The 13,517-nt window shown below is 40.2% G+C and overlaps 1 protein-coding gene and 1 non-coding gene across 3 annotated transcripts in view; one reads left to right on the forward strand and one right to left on the reverse strand.

Annotated features, from left to right (window-relative positions):
• LOC114814718 (glypican-5-like) overlaps positions 1-13,517 on the forward strand; it is an 866,559-nt gene that overhangs the window by 401,444 nt on the left and 451,598 nt on the right. The window lies entirely within an intron of this gene.
• Positions 7,709-7,837, reverse strand: LOC114816722. The gene has a single exon (XR_003764533.1). It is a non-coding gene; the product is annotated as a U6atac minor spliceosomal RNA (small nuclear RNA).

Below are 13,517 nucleotides of genomic sequence, written 5' to 3' on the forward strand. Positions count from 1 at the left end.
AGCTTTTGCTGTACGTCCTAAGTATTTGGGAGAATACAGTACAATAGACATGATTCCTGCCCTCAAGGAGCTTACAATCTAAAGAGGAAGACAGACATTAAAATTAAGATTACTGATAGTAATCCCCCCTGCCCTCCCTTTTAGACTGGGAGCCTGTTGTTGGGCAGGAATTGTCTCTATCTGTTGCTGAACTGTGCATTCCAAGCACTTAGTAAAGTGCTCTACACAGAGGAAGCGCTCAATATATGCAATTGGATGACTAGAATAATAGGAGAACCATGTGAATATGAGGATATGTGCTTAACTGCTATGAGGCTAAGGGCGGGATCAGTATGAAGTGCTTAAAGGGAACAGATCAAAATGCACAGTAGGGATTGCAGAAGGGAGGGAGATGTGGAAATGAGGGATTTATTTGTGAGGGAAGACCTCTTAAAGGAGATGGTCTTTGATGGTGGTGAGAGTCAAACTAGGGCATTGACGGTGGAGAGACTGATGGTTTGTTGTATATGAAGGGATAGGGAGCTCCAGGCCAGAGGGAGGACATGGGCAAGGGAATAGCAGTGAATTAGACAAAATGGAGGTTTGGTAAATAGGTTGTCATTAGATGATAGAAGTAGTTGCACTGGGTTGTAGTAGTAGATCATTGAGATAAGGTAGAAAAGCTTATTAAATGCCTTAAAGATAGATGTATGGAGTTTCTGTTTGATGCCAAGGCAGAAGAACAGCCATTAAAAGTTTCTGAGGAGTGGGGGTACATGGACTGATAAGTTTTTTAGAAAAATGATCTGGACAAATTGTAGGGAGACAGGGGGAGAAGAGGAGGAGAGGAAGTGGAGGCAATGAGTGTAGACAACTCACTCAAGGCGCTGGAAAAGGAATAAATAATAATGGCATTTGTTAAGCACTTACTATGTGCCAAGCACTGTTCCAAAGGCTGGGGTAGATACAAGGTAATCAGGTTGTCCAATTTAGGGCTCACAGTCTTCATCCCCATTTTACAGATGAGGTAACTGAGGTACAAATAAGTTACTGGCTTGCCCAATGTCACACAGCAGTTACATGGCAGAGCCAGGATTAGAACCCTTGTCCTCTGACTCCCAAATATTTGCTCTTTCCACTATGCCACTCTGCTTCTCTGGTAGGAGGGAAATAGAGTGATAACTGATGGATAATATGGGGTCATGGGAGGTTTGTGTTTTTTTGTTTAGAATGGGGAATAAATACAAGGAGAGGTTGTTACAGCTGGGAAGGATGAGAGAGTCAAAGAGGGGCCAAGAAGTGGGTGGCAGTGTAGAGGTGCAGTGGAGATTTAGGAATATGGTACCGGTTGGTTTCATTTTGATCAAAGAAGAAATAGGAGGCCAGCTTGTTAAGGTCAAGAAATGGGGGAGGTAGGAGTTGGAGGAGGGAGTTAAAATTCTGAAAATGGTATCGCGGACTATGGACTCCAGGAGGTTAGAAAGACAGTGGTGACCTAGATAGTGATGTAGGTAAGGTAATGAACCTGATTTGGATGTGTTTAAGTTTAGATGACCAAAAGGCAGAATGATACCCAGACATAAGAGCTAATTAGAGGTCAGAAGAAGAGATAAAAATTCATTCATTCATTAAATCGTATTTGAGCGCTTACTATGTGCAGAGCACTGGAGTAAATGCTTGGAGTGTTCATTTTGGGCAACAGATAGAGACCCTCCCTCCCCAATGACGGGCTCACTGTCTAAACGGGGAGACAGCAAAGCAAAACAGAACAAAACAAACAGGACATCATCAAGATAAATAGAATCAAGGAGATATACATCTCATTAACAAAATTAATAGGGTAATAAATAATATATTGCCAAGCACTCTTCTAACCGCTGGGACACTGTTCTAAGCTCTAGGATGGGGGAGATGGACATCAAACCAAGTAAAGAGGCATCAATAGCATCAATAGAAATAAGTAGAATTATATATATGCACACCAGAGCAAGTAAACAGGCATTAATGTAAAAAATAGAATTATAGATATGTACATATATACAGAAGTGCTGTGGGGTCGGGGCGATAGAGCAAAGGGGACAAGTCGGGGTGATGGGGAGGGGGAATTGAGGAAAAGGGCCTGTGCAATTTGGGACACATACCCAAGGCCCCGAGCCTGTGGCCCGCCAGTGACTACCAGCTTCCAAAAGAACGGTCGAGCAAAGCGATCGCTCAGCTCCCTTCCTTCCCTTCTAGCGGCCTCTGCTGTCACTAGCCCTTCACCCTTTACAAAGCAAAAAGCGGTATCCACAGGGGAAAAGGGGGTTGGGGAGGGCAGACTGCCACCCTACCTCAGCCCCTCCTCTCCACGCCAGAATACCTTTCACACTAGCTCGGAGGGGCGGGGCCCTTGCTGGAGGGGGTCAGCGACTCAGGTCTACCAAGAAATAAAGGAAAGAAATGGAACAAAAAAAAACACTAGCGAAGAAACTCGAGCAAGCAGAAAACTCTCAGGACAGACAGAGGAACAAAAGAAAAATCGATAAATCGATCAGAAAGTGGATAGGATAACTAGAACCAACAACAACAACAAAATAAATCAGAAAGATTAGACAAAAGAGGAAAAAAGTGCTAAGAAGGGAAACATTTATGACAAAGAGCAGTCAGAATTGAAAAAAAAGTGAACTATGATAAGACAGAAAGATACTGAGTGAACAAAACTAGGACAAATCCTCTTTCCATAGAAATCACACCTGAACCTCGGTGAGCACCAATCAGAGAAGAAGTGAAAGCAGAGAGGTAGCAAGTAAAAACTGAAAAATCTGGAAGCCCTCTGACTTTAACATGTATAGGCACAAATTTTGCTTATTTGTTAGTTTATTATTTCTTTGTATTATTGACATTTTGAGGAGAATAGGAAAGGAGGAGGCATATAGGGCTAAAGTAGCAGACAGTAGAAAAATGGACAGAGAAGTTAGAGGAGAGAATAGAAAGTGGAAAAACTGTGTCATGGGAGGAGAAAAGAGAGCCAATATGCAAAATGGAAAATTAGAAAATTGGAATTTATTGAGCATACACTTGGTACATTTCTCTGTACTAACCACTTGGTAAGTACAAATCAAAGTGATAAGCACATATTCCAGTGGGAAGAGAGAACCAAAAAAAATGTTTACTGACAACCAGAATAAGTAATAGAGTGTACAATTGAATAAATACATTATACAAAAGTGCTGAAGGTTAGGGTATAAGTAACTTCATAGGTGCTAAAGTGTCTGAAGGGTTAATGTAACTTAGAATGCTGGTAATTAATCTGTAAAGTCATTTTGAAAGAGGTGAGCTTTCAGGAAGTTTTAACTATGGGAAGAGAGGGAGTTCTCTCATTCTCTCCCATGGGTTCAACATTCATTTCTGCACAGATGAATCCCAAATCTACCCTTCCAGTCCTGATCTCTCCTCTTTTCTGTAGTCTCACATATCCTCCTGCCTTCTGGATATTTTACCTGTATGACCTACTGACACCTCAAACTGAACATGTCCAAAAACCAACTTCTCATATTCCCACCTAAACTCTATTGTCCCTGGGACTTTCCTATCCCTGTAGACAGCATTATCATTTTCCATTTTCATGTCTCAAAAGCACATAAGCTTGACGTTATCAACTCATCCGTCTCTCAACTTCCATATTTAGTTGGTCATGAAATCCTGTTAGTTCTACCTTCACAACATCTCTAGAAGCCATCCTTTTTCTCTCCCACCAAACTGCTACCATGTTGATCAAGGCAGTTTTATTTAATTTTTTTTTCAAATTGATTGCATCAGCCTCCTATTCCTCCCCTTTCCACCATACTTTACTCTGCTGCCTGGATCATTTTTCTTAAGGAAAAAAAATGCTTCATTCCATATCTCCCATTCTCTCAAAAACCTTTGATGACTGCCCATCACCTCCCCATTAGAAAGAAGCTCATTTCCATAGGCCTTAGGACACTTAATCAGCTCCGTTCCCTCCTGCCTTACCTTGCCTATCACTGAAACCCATTCAGTTTACTTCAATATTTTAATGCCAGTTTATTCTCTGATTGAAGCCCTACTTAAATCATATCTCCTCCAAGAGGCCTTCCCGGACTAAGCCCTCAATGCCTCTAACCACCCTTCTTTCTCACCAACACATTTGACTGTGAACCGCTAAGCACTTTCATACTCACTCCAGCCCCACAGCACTTTTGTAACTATTCTTATATTCTATTTCAGCTGGCCATAATCTATTTTAATGTCTATCTGATTGTTCCTGTAGACTCTAAGCTCCTTTTTGGCAGGGATCTGTTTCAACAACTCTATTGTCTTGTATTTTCCTATACACTTAATACAGTGTGCTGCACCCAATAAGTGCTAAATGGATATCATTGATTGATTCGAAGCTGAAAAAATAGCACGAGCAAGGGGATAGAGGTGGGAGAGTCTAAAACAAGGGACAGTTAGGTCACCTTGAGAGTAACAAAGAGAGTGAGTTGGGCAAAAGCAGGTAAAATGAGCAGGAAGTGGGAAAAAAGTCTAAAAGAAGCAACAATAGAAACTTTCATCCCTCAAAAAAGGGAAGATCTGCTAGTCTCAGTCCCACTCTATTAAACTCACTACTCACAGGATTCCATGTTCTGCCTCCATAGATGCACAATTGAAATGTTTTCTTTAGCTGGGGAAGGCTGGCAACACTTACCCATAGTGGCTTTTTATTTCCAGGGTGAAAATTTTAAATAATCTATAAGGCTGAAAGTGAAATTTCACTTTTCTCTTCATACAATATAAATAAATGATGCCCAATTCTCTATTTCGTCCTGTAAATTGAAACATATCCAATCTCAGAAGTAACTATTGAAAATGCCATAATGCCACCCAGTGATCTAGATGATGGTGTCAGCTTTGAAAGTCATATTAAAGTATGTTTTCTATAAACAATCACAAGAACATGAATAAAATTACAAATGGCCATTGCTTTATTTGGGCATTTTCATCTTGTAGTTTATTTTAAACATTTTGTCTTCTTTCAAGCCAGGCTTTTTTCTGCATTAATTCTTCCACATAGCCTTTTCCTAACAATATGACTAAGACTAGTCAACTTGGCAACACAGACCAATGTCCATTAAAACTGTCATTGCTGTCTCTAATCCCAGTGAAAAAAAAGCTTTAATTTAATGTGGTTGGGGACATCTAGATATTGTCATCTTTAACCAATTCTCTGTTCTAACTGTATCTGGTATAAGTGAAGTAACAAAGTTTATGAGACTATTATCATTTGTTCTGGACTTGGGAATTGTAGAAGCATGCCTGTTTGTGAACATAAAAAACTCAAAATATTTTGGTTGGCATATATGTGGGAATGACTTCTTAAAATATCTGATAGATTAATCAAAAATTCATATGGGACTTGACTTTTAAAGTGAGCCAAATGCTGTCTATGGCTGCATCCTTTATTTGCATATGAAACTCTGAATCTGATTTGTCCACATCCTATAGTTAATTTAAAATTTCAACAGGAACAAAAGTGGCGTTATCACTATGGTGTTGGCCGTGGAGTGTGTAGAAGTCAGTACATTCTGAAGAAACCACTTTATTCATTCACTCATTCAATAGTATTTATTGAGCGCTTACTATGTGCAGAGCACTGTACTAAGTGCTTGGAATGTACGAATTGGCAACAGATAGAGACAGTCCCTGCCCATTGATGGGCTTACAGTCTAATCAGGGGAGACAGACAGACCAAAAACAATAACAATAAATAGAATCAAGGGGATGTACATCTCATTAACAAAATAAATAGGGTAATAAAAATATATATACACACTTTATGTAGTTTGCAGTCTAGAATAAAGGAGAAATCAAGTTCAACTCAATGTGAGGCAGTGCCAAGTGGCAGGCATGGAGAAATATTCTGTCATTACTGGAAAAAAATATCTTTTGTAATGGTCCCAGATTGTGATTCTAACTTCTAGCCCATCACCTATGCAGTAGATTTCAACACAGTAAGACCACTGACACACTATCTTTAAGTATACAATCATACAATATTTGCAGGTTCCCAGATTCAATAGCATAGAGTAACTGTCTACCAAAATATGTAGCCTCCTTGGGGGAAGGGAAAAGGTCACTTTGTTTTTCATTTCTCAAGTACTTGATACAGTGAACTGCACCTAGAGGATAATGAATATTAAAATGGATGGGGAATACAGGAAATTTTTGGTGTGATCACATCTCGTACACTGTACATTTTTTTCTTTGAGCATAGTAGATGTGAAAATAACTTGTACCTTAAACAGCTAGAATTTAATTTGAATTCAACTTTCATATTTTGTACTATAATATATTTGATACTTTCTGATAGGAGAGATTGAATAATGACATCTGGAGGTTGTAAATATGCTGACTACAGGACAAGTTCATATTCCTGCATGGATAATTACCAAGAGACGAAAAAAGCATATAGTAGAAAAACTAATTATCTTTATTCTTCTTTGACATTGATGAATTAATAGTAAAACAAATGCTACACAACATTAAACTGCAACGAGATTTATCTTTAGCTAAAAGACCAATAGTAGAGACAGACACAGAGTTAAAAGAGCAGTTAAGTCACAATGAAAATCCAGGACATAAGCATTGGTGAACTATTGAATTAGCTTTTCCTTACTTTATGGTAGGAGCTGTGAGAGTGGCAATTTGTCCATGTTTGAATACAACAGAAGTAGTTTGTGTACCCATGTTCCATTTCTCACAGTGTTCTAAACCTCACAGAGGTGGGAACTCTTGATAAAAATCATCACAAGAGTTTCATTAGCTCAACTGAGTTTTAGGATTTAACAATTTTCTCAAAAATGGTCAGTCGTCACCAATACGTGGTCCAAATGGGATTTCCTAATTTAAGAGGATATTTATATTCTCTTAAAACCGTCTGTAGTCCTCCTTCTAGCCTGTAAACTCCTTATGGTCTGAGTACATGTCTACCAACTCTGTTGCACTGTGCTCTCTCAACCACTTAGTAATGATAATAATAACACTTGTCATTTTTGCTAAGCCCTGTATTAAGAGTTGGGATAAATACAAGATCACCAGGTCCCACATTTGGCTAAGTAGCAGGGAGAACAAATATCAAACCCCCATTTAGCTGTTGAGGGAACTGAGTAACACACAGGCCTGGAAGAAAGAAGCTCATGGGTTTTGATTCTGGCTCTGCCATTTGTCTGCAGTGTGAACTTGGGAAAGTCACTTCACTTCTCTGGGCCTCAGTTACCTCATCTATAAAATGGAAATGGAGACTGGGAGCCCCATGTAGGACAGGGACTGTGTCCAACTCAATTTGCTTATATCCACCCCAGCTCTTAGTACAGGGTCTGGAACAAAGTAAGTGCTTAAATACCGTTATTTCTAGGCTGTGAGCCTGTTGTTGGCTAGGGATTGTCTCTGTTGCTGAATTGTACTTTCCAAGTGCTTAGTAGAGTGCTCGGCACACAGTAAGTGCTCAATAAATACGATTGAATGAATGAATGAACATGCCCAAGGTGTCACAGCAGGTAAGTGAAAAAATGAGATTATAATACAGGTCTTCTGACTCACAAGCCTGTGCTCTTTTCCACAATGCCTTTCTAATACAGTTCTTTGCCTATAAATGATCCTTCTCTGATATCGGTAGTGGAGCTGGGATTAGAACCCACGACCTCCGAGTCCCAAGCCCGGGCTCTTTCCACTAAGCCACGCGGCTTCTCTAAAAACTTGGTGAGATGCCATGAAGTAGGTGGAAGTGCCTTAACCATATACGGGCTGTAAAGCCTACTAGGACCTCTTCCATCCTTCTCAAGGGGAGTGCTAATCTTCTCTCCTTTCATATAAGCACAACATAATTAGGTTGGACACAGTCCGTGTCCCACATGGAGTTCACAGTTAATCAATAAGTTAATCAATGGTATTTATTGAGAATTTACCATTTGCTGAGCACTGTACTAAGCTCTTGGGAGAGTGCAGTATAACAGAGTTGGTAGACAATTCCCTGACCATATTGAGCATACAGTCCAGAGGGATTAAATAGAAGGGATGACAGGTATTTATGTACCAAGCCACGCAATTTCTCATGCACTCACTTATGTAGGGGTGTGCATGAGTGTGTGAGTACACACACACACACACACACACACACACACTGACTCACTCACTCACTCACGACCCCGCTCCTTCTCCCACATTGCTCCTCTGGTCACTGGAATCCAGACCTCAGACTCACTTTCAGTTTTTGCCCATCAAAACAACAGACAGTTCTAGATTGTCTCCTTTCTTCCTTCTGCTATTGTTGGCTTCTTGCTGAGCTCACTGTGATTTCAGGTTTGTTGGCAAATGTGAATCAATCGTTCCAGTTACTGTCTTCTTGTCTTATGCTGTCAAGTTGTGTCCAACCCATAGCGACGCCATGGACACATCTCTCCTAGAACGCCCCACCTCCATCTGCAATAGTTCTGGTAGTAAATTCATAGAGTTTTCTTTGTAAAAATACAAAATTGGTTTACTATTGCCTCCTTCCGTGCAGTGAATGAGTCTCTGCCCTTGACTCTCTCCCACGCTGCTGCTGCCCAGCACAGGTAAATGGCTATTGGGGTCACCTTCCCAGTGTATGTTATCTGTGCATAAGAAAAAGGGGTCCAGGGAGAGAGAGCACCCAGATACTTTTTTTTCCTATAAAGTAGGAGATTCAGAAATTAATCCACTGGTGAACACCCTTTCCTAATTTAATAAAGCCTTGTAATTGCCCTGGGGGCAAAAGGGAATGCTTTTTCTTGGCTTCATTGTCTTTTAGGGAGTGTTCATAGGTGGGATTGCATTTTTGAGCCAACAGAGCACTTTCTCGCTAATACTGCAAGACTTCGCTTTCTTACTGCCTTCAATTAGCAGCAGCAGTCACTGTAAGCAGAGGTACAGGAGTATTCATTAAAAAGACAGGAAATAAAATAAGACAGCACGAAAAGCAGGGTAATGATGGCTGAAATAATAATGTTGGTATTTGTTAAGCGCTTACTATGTGAAGAGCACTGTTCTAAGTGCTGGGGTAGATTCAGGTTAATCAGGTTGTCCCACATGAGGCTCGCAGTCTTAATCTCCACTTTACAGATGAGGTAACTGAGGCACAAAGAAGTTAAGTGACTTGCCCACAGTCACACAGCTGATAAGTGGCAGAGTGGGGATTCTAACCCATGACCTCTGACTCCCAAGCCCATGCTCTTTCCACTGAGCCACACTGCTTAACTCTATACTAGTATGATTTCAAGATTAATTCAGTGTCATTGCAAAAGAGGTGGAGGTTCTCATAAATATTTTTCTCAAAAATATTTTTCACTTTTATCCTCTCCGTCATTTTGGAGACATGCCGCCTCATTGAGGTATAGAATTAACTGAAATTGAAAAGGGTTATTAACATATTGATGTTATCAAGGTTAGCAGATATAGGTCCCTTAATTGCCCATACAACTAGATTCCTCCCCCACCTACCTCCCCTTCAGTTTGAGGTAATCAGAAATTTATGTTAAATATAAAATATTCAAAGCATTCTAATTCTAGTCTTTCTGCTATCCTTATTCAGCACTCCAACTGCTTTTAATGGGTCACGGGCAACAGGAGGCCTGGCGTTTTTTCAGCTAGTGTTTAATCTCTAGAATTCACAGTAATACCCTTCAGCGTATATGTACGATAAAATTTTAGAGTATCATATTTTCTTTATAACCAGAAAGATGGGGTTGGTTTTCTAGGAGTCCGAAGGATCCAATAAGTGATTTAAGAAAATGGAAGATTCATATATTGAGGGTTTCACAAAATTGTCCTGATGCAGAACTTCCCCAGCTAAAATTCCCCTCAAAGGTACATGCCACCTAGTGCCCATACAACATTAAATACATTTAAAAAGAAAGATTTACTGTTGGGAGCAAAGTTGTTCCTTTAATGTAATCATGCCTCTTCCCTTGGGCATTTTTGTATCCATTTCACCTGAAGTAATCCCTATTTTCCAAAGGTTTAGGGGGAAGATGTATGAAATCCAATCAAATTCTAGCTGTAGCTATTCTAAAATCTAAAAGGTTCTAACTATTTTAGCAGTGCCCAGCTTTCTTGAATCAGGATTGGGAAATACATTTTTGTGTGAGGACCATTCGAGGAAAAATATCCATCCCCTAACCTGCCAGATTCACATTTGGGGACCATTAGCAAAAACTCTTCAGCTCCTTGAATTACCAAAGGAGACATATACAGGAAAAAATAATAATCATAATAATAATTATGGTATTTAAGTGTTTAAAATGTGCTAAGCGCTAGGATAGATATGAGATAATAGGTCAGACAACAGTCTCTGTCCTACATGGGGCTCGCAATCGAAGTAGGAGGGAGAACTGGTATTGAATACCCAATTTACAGGTGAGGAATATGAGGCAGAGAATTCAGTGATTTGCCCAAGGTCATGCAGCAGGTAAGTGATGGGTTAGTGATTAGAACCCAGATCCTCTGACTTGTAGGCCTGAGGTCTTTCCACTAAATCACGCTGCTGCTCAGGAAGTGCAACTGTGTGCCATTTTGAAATCACAAACTGGTTCTGTCCTTTAGCCCCTGAAATGGAGATGCCGATGCATACACTTAAAAAAAAAAATAACCATCGGCTTCCAATCAGCCAAGCATTTGCTTTAAATTCCACTCTTCATTTTCATAGATCTGGATGAAATTTGAAACAGGTTCATGTTTTCTCCACATCCAGAACTGTGGCAAAATGTAAGAGTAGATTCCTGATTCTCTTTGAAATGAAATTAAATCAAGTCTGCCATTGATCCGGTTAGTTATAGAATTGTTTCCATTACATTTAGATATGCATGGTGTTCAGAGGGATTCAATAATGTGAATTAAAAATCCATTTCTTCAGAGAATCATCTGTCATCAAACCCCAAGTTCCAGTAAAAAAGAGAAACTCAAACTTATAAGCATATTTTTGAAACAAATCAATCAAGTGTTACTCTCTTTTCCTCTTTTTAAGTGATAAGCAATGCAATGAGAACAGTACAACTCAGTGTTTTCATCGAAATCATCACCTTATATCTACGAACAGACTTCTAACACTTGAGAAGAAAATTCAAATATTAAATGTTTATAAATTTTCAGTTTACAGAAACTTGATTAAAGTTTGTAAACTTGTGAGCCCACGGTTGGGTAGGGATTGTCTCTATCTGCTGCAGACTTGTACTTTCCAGGCACTTAGTACAGTGCTCTGCACATAGTAAGTGCTCAATAAATACAACTGAATAAATAAATGAATGAATGATAACCCACTCCCTTATTTCTTTCAGTAGCTTTGACAACTTCATATTCTCTGATGCAAAAATTCAGATTATGTTTCAGCAGCTTAAAGTGAAAAGTTAACCCAGAACCCCAGATAATGGAGCTCCCACCACCAAATCCACTTTTATTACCTGAGCTATCAAGGTAGGTGATGGTGCCTAATTGCCGAGACCTGCCCTTGTTTCCTCTGTAAACTTGGTACATAGATAAGAATAATACGCAAGCATTCCACTTAAAGAAACGAACACATATGATAAACTATGATGAGGCATCAAGTTTCCAGATAGTCAAGATAATCCTATCAACAGCAAATAATGAACTAGGTTAGATTCCTTTCCCCAAATATATTTTTGTTATGCTTAATTTTTAATTTAGCAAAAGTTAAAAAGAGATCTACCCTTCCTTGGTTGATCCAAGATTGTTCCCTTAAAGTTTTTTTTCTCTGATAGTCAAAGCTAGCACCACTGGCAATTGTTTACGTAGTTGCAATAATGCGGCCTAAATCACCATCTTTTTATAATGAGTTCAGAAAAAGTTCATCCTTTGGAGAGAGGCTACAGGACCTGCTTGCATAGTGAGACCTGATCTACGACTCTGCCTCTTGAATTAAGTTTGCCTATTTACCTTTGCCGAACAGTGTGATTCCCCTTTTGATCACTGCATTACAGACTAGTTTGCTGTAGTCGTCCTTTAGCAAACCCTCGCTGTATCAGTTTTCTTCTGCCCAACGTGCACGCATGGTCTGACTTGCTCATCGCATGAGCAGCACAGAACTCCCTTTAAACCAGGGTTGGTGGTAATAATAATAATGCTGGTATTTGTTAAGCGCTTACTATGTGCCGAGCACTGTTCTAAACTCCGGGGTAGATACAGGGTAATCAGGTTGTCCCACATGAGGCTCAAGGTCTTAATCCCCATTTTACAGATGAGGTAACAGGCACTGAGAAGGGAAGTGACTTGCCCAAAGTTACACAGCTGGCAGGTGGCGGAGCCGGGATTGGAACCCATGACCTCCGACTCCTAAACCCATGCTCTTTCCACTGAACCATGCTGCTTCTATACAGTCTGGTACAGTCTTGGATATGACTGTACAGGGAGCACATCCACCTACTCTTTTGTAGCAAACTCACCCAGTTCTTAATACAGTGCTCTGCACATAGTAAGCACTTAATAAATTCCACCAATTGGTGCAAGAGGCAGGGAGATTAACAAGGAGGTTGATGCAGTAGTCAAGGCAGTATTCATCCATTCATTCAATTGTATTCATTGAGCACTTACTGTGTGCTAAGCACTGTACTAGGCGTTTGGGAGAGAACAATAGCAGCATGGCTCAGTGGAAAGAGCCTGGGCTTGGGAGTCAGAGGTCATGGGTTCTAATCCAGACTCCACCACTTGTCAGCTGTGTGACTTTAGGCAACTCACTTAACTTCTCTGGGCCTCAGTTACCTCATCTGTAAAATGGGAATGAAGATTGTGAGCCCAATGAGGGACAACCTGATCACCTTGTATCCCCCAGCGCTTAGAACAGTGCTTTGCACATAATAAGTGCTTAACAAATACCAACATTATTATTAATAAACAGACCCATTCCCTGTCTACAATTAGTTTACAGTCTAGAAGGGGGTAATGACTAGGGAGAATGAGGATTGTTCCCATCCCCAGGTCAGTTTACAAAGAACAGGCACCGATCCTCTGCAAGTTCATTCTCTTAGTTGATGAGGATGGTCTTCAGCACTGAGAACTGTAGAGGAGAAAGGGAGGTGAGGCCAAAGGTCAGAAGTGGAATGCAGGTAGCCCTTCGTTTTCTATTATTATAATTTGATCAGACTGTACCCAGAAAGGACTCCTTGATTTCTAGATTTGCTTCTGCTCTGTGCCCTGTGAAACATGGCAGGGATTGGTGAGCCAAACTCTGAGAACTTGGAAGTGGTCACTCAGTCAGTCATATTTATTGAGCACTTACTGTGTGCAGAGTACTGTACTGCGCTCTTGAAACAGTACAGTATACCAAGAGACCGATTCCCCACCAACAATGAGCTTATAGTCTATAGGGGGAGACAGATATTAATATAAATAAATCTATTACAGATATGTGCATAAGTGCTGTGGGGCTGGAGCGGGGGAGGTAAATAAATGGAGCAAGTCAGGGTGACACAGAAGGGAGTGGGAAAAAAGGAAAGAGGGAATTAGAGAAGAGAGGATAGTATAACAAGAGA

Source organism: Ornithorhynchus anatinus, chromosome 1 (genome assembly GCF_004115215.2).
Source record: "Ornithorhynchus anatinus isolate Pmale09 chromosome 1, mOrnAna1.pri.v4, whole genome shotgun sequence".
Taxonomy (NCBI): Eukaryota; Metazoa; Chordata; class Mammalia; order Monotremata; family Ornithorhynchidae; genus Ornithorhynchus; species Ornithorhynchus anatinus.